Genomic DNA, 3,928 nt, shown 5'->3' with positions numbered 1-3,928 from the left:
ATATGGTGCGTGCGCTCACCAGACAGTCAGAGAGAGAGAGAGAGAGAGACAGAAAGCGAGAAATCACCCCCCAGGGGGGATGGCCACGCTGCAATCCCTTCTCCTCCATTCTCTTTTCATGATCTTGGGCATGCATGCCCATGCACCCATGTGAGTTTTAAGCCACCATGTCCAGGACTCTAACTGTAGTCAACTATGTGAGAGTTCAACAACATAACTATTACACAGTCTGTTGGTTATTCCACAAACTTTTAGCAGTACATTTGTGTGTATACTTCATGAAATGATTAAATCAAATTAATGAGTATATTCATCACCTCACATACTTTCCATTTTTTTTTTTCTGGTAAGAACAGTTCAGTCTCTTAGCAATTTGCAACTATATAGTGCATTAATCTCTATGGTCACCAGAGAGACAGAGAGACAGAAAGTGAGAAATCACCCCCCAGGGGGGATGGCCACGCTGCAGTCCCTTCTCCTCCATTCTCCTCTTGAGATCTTGGGCACATACGCACACGCACCTGACGTGAGATTAAGCCACTGGGTCCGGAATTGAACCGAGATCCACTACATGGAAGTCCTGCGACATAGCTATTATGCCAACTGCTGGTCCCATTTGTCTTTGATTTTTAAAAATTTGCTTATGATACACCTTGGAGAGGATCTTGTTATGTTAAATCTGTTTGATGTTCTTTCAATTTCCTAAAGCTGGATGTCTGTATGTCTCTCTAGATTTGGGAAATTTACATATAATATTTATGAAAGATATTTTCTATGCTTTTACCTGTCTCTTCACCTTCTGGCATACCCTGAGTATGTGGATATTAAATCACTTTATCATTTCTAGAAGCTCCTGTGTGTTGTTCTCACCTTTAATGGTTATTTTTCCATTCTTTTTTTAAGATTTTTTTTTTGTCTTAGGGCATGTGTGCTTGACAGAGAGACAGATAGAGACAGAAACAGAGACAGAGACAGTGAGAGGAATAGTAAGAAACCATCCCCTAAGGGGAATGGCCACGCTTCAATCCTTTCTTCATTTTCCTCCCAGGATCTTGGGCATGCACACACACACACATTAGGCATGTGTTTCAAGCCACCAGGTCCAGGACTTGAACTGTGGTCGGCCATATGGGTCTCCAGTGATATAACTGCTATGCCATATGCTAGCCCTAACTCTTCAATTATTTTTAATAGTTTAGACTAAATCAGAGGTCTTGTCTTGAAGGTCAGAGATTCTTTCTTCTGCATGGTAGTCTAAAAAAAGGGAGGAGGATTCTTCATGAATTTGTAAGTTATACTTGCACAGCGGCCATGCTAATTTTCTCTGTGTTGTTCCCATTTTAGTCTATGTGCTGCCAAAGTAATTTTATTTTCTAATGGTCTTTGTTATGTTTAAGAGCACATTATTTTTTAGATTTATATTGAATTTTGCAAATTTGTTGAACTTGTTTATTAATTCTAATAAATTTGTGGGGTTTTTGCTTGTGTGTATTTATTATTTAGCATTTGTATATGTAAGATTTAATTTTCTGGGACAGATAATTTTAGGTTTTCCTTTGTGATCTTAATGTCTTTTATTTCTTTCTTTATTTACTTGATTTTCCTGGCTAGAACTTCTTGTACAATGCTGAAGAGAAGTGGAAAAAGCAATCATCTTTGTCTTTTCTTTGACATTATGGGGAAAACATTCAGTTTCTTACCATAAAATATGATGTTTACTATTGGTTTCTAATAGATCATCTCTATAGGGTTGAAGAAATACATAATTTTCAGTTTGTTTACTGTATTGTCATAAAAAGGTGTTAGATTTTTGTCTTGTCTAATTTTTATATCTATTTAAATGATCATGTGGTTTTGTATGGTTTACTTTATTAATATCTTTTGGTGTATTTATTCATATTTGTTTTTTGAAACAACTTTGCATTCTTGACATAAAACAAACATTTTTATCCAATGTAATTATTGAAACGTTAGTACTTAACTATGCTCTTTATTATCTTTTTTCTCTATTTGTTTTCTTTTTCATATTTCATTTTCTTTATTCTTCCTTCTACATTACATGATCACTTTTTATAATTTCTTTTTTATTTATTATTATTATTTATACATTCAATCGCTATTCATCATTTAAATTTTAAAGAGACTTTACCTAGCATCATATACACTTCAGTCCAGCCCAGTTGAGAATACTATACACATCCTCATCAACAGATAATCTCTTTTTTGAATTCAGTTTTATTAATAGTGTTTTTGATTGAATCATTTTGTGTAGCTTTAAATCATTGCTCTAGGTATACACATAAGCACACATAAGTACATAACATCATGGTCTACTGATGTCATCACTTCATGTTTTTGAGTAAAATAAAGAAACCTTATCATCCTTTATGTTATTTTATCCCTTCTCTTTATAATATTATTGACTTAAATATTTTTGTCTATATGCTTAGATGCACATCAGACAATGTTATTATTTTCCTTCAGACAGCAAACAATTTAGAAAATGCAAGAAGAGAAAGAAAGCTGATTGAATTTACCCATATTTTTGCTTATTATATTCATTTTTCTATCCTGATGTAAAATTTTTCCTTTTTCTATTTCTATTTTTGGTTAGAAAACCTCCTTTAGCTTTCTTGTAAGATAAATTTGATTACAACAAATTCCTTTAGTTTTTCTTCATCTGAGAATGTTTTGATTTCCTCTCATTTTGAAGGAAATTTTTACTAGTTATAAGATTTTTGGTTGACAGATTTTTTTTTCAAGCTCTGAAACATAACATGTAATATTTTTTTTGAAAGAGATTTTTTGCTATAGGGCACATGTGCTTGCTAGAGAGACAGAGAGACAGAAAGCAAGAAATCATCCCCCAGGCGGGGTAGCATTAGATTTAAACCACCAGGTCCAAGACTCAAACTATGGTCAGCTATGTGGGAGTCCTGCAACGTAACTATTACACCATTTGCTGGTCTCAAAAAAATTTTTTTTTAACTTTGCAGGCCTATTGAGTTTTGGCTAGTGTCTTTTATAAAAACTTTTAGGGTGTAACTTAATAGTTTGAAACCACAGCACTTCCATTGAATGTATTTTTAGTTACTTTTTGGAGGCTAGACCCTTGAAGATGGCTATTTTGCAATTATTGATAAAGTGAAAACCTTTTTTCACTTTGAAACAAATCTCCTTGAGTCCTGGTCAAGTCACCTGAGAATGGCTCTGTGGTTATCTTAAAGTCTTGAGCTTGTAGGGAGCGTGCACTCCCCAGAAAGACAGAGAGAGACAGAGAGATAGAAAACGAGAAATCACCCCCCAGGGGGTATGACCACGCCACAATCCCTTCTCCTCCTTTCTCCTCTCAGGATCTTGGGCACACACACACACGTGCCCAGCGTGAGTTTAAGCCACTGGTTCTGGGATTCGAACTGCGGTCGACTACATGGGAGTTCAGCGACATAGCCATTACACTATCTGCTGGTCCCAAGCTTGCGGTGTTTTTTATTGAAATGGTAGCACTTCAATGCTGACAGATTCTAAACTCTAATATTCTTCAATTAAGTGCCCCTAATAGAAAAATGAGGTGGTAGGATTGAAGATTTTATTCATAAGTTAGATTCACTATATTATGGTATATAGCAGGATATAATTCTTTAGTGCATTTAATAATCTTAATATTTTAAATGTTTTTAATTAAATGCTATAATAATTTCATATCTCATAATTATTTGATAAAAGAGAAAATAAATGTTCATAGGCTTTAGGGTCTGTTGGAGCTAATAGTATACTTAAAGTAGTGGTTCTCAACATTTCTATCAGAGAATCTCTCATCTTTTTTATTTATTTATTTATTTATTTTTTATTTTTATTTTTTTTGAGAGGTTTTCGCTATAGGGCGCGTGCGCTCGCCAGACAGACAGAGACATAGAGACAGAAAGTG

General features: G+C 34.5%; 1 non-coding gene across 1 annotated transcript; it reads right to left on the bottom strand.

Moving 5' to 3' along the window:
• Positions 1–1,256: 1,256 nt before the first annotated feature.
• LOC114005280 (U6 spliceosomal RNA) lies at positions 1,257–1,364 on the bottom strand. The gene has a single exon (XR_003547159.1). It is a non-coding gene; the product is annotated as a U6 spliceosomal RNA (small nuclear RNA).
• Between the last annotated feature and the right edge of the window lie 2,564 nt (positions 1,365–3,928).

This window comes from Tupaia chinensis, unplaced genomic scaffold (genome assembly GCF_000334495.1).
Source record: "Tupaia chinensis unplaced genomic scaffold, TupChi_1.0 Scaffold143610_2, whole genome shotgun sequence".
NCBI lineage: Eukaryota > Metazoa > Chordata > Mammalia > Scandentia > Tupaiidae > Tupaia > Tupaia belangeri.
This window is presented reverse-complemented; position numbering and strand designations above follow the sequence as displayed.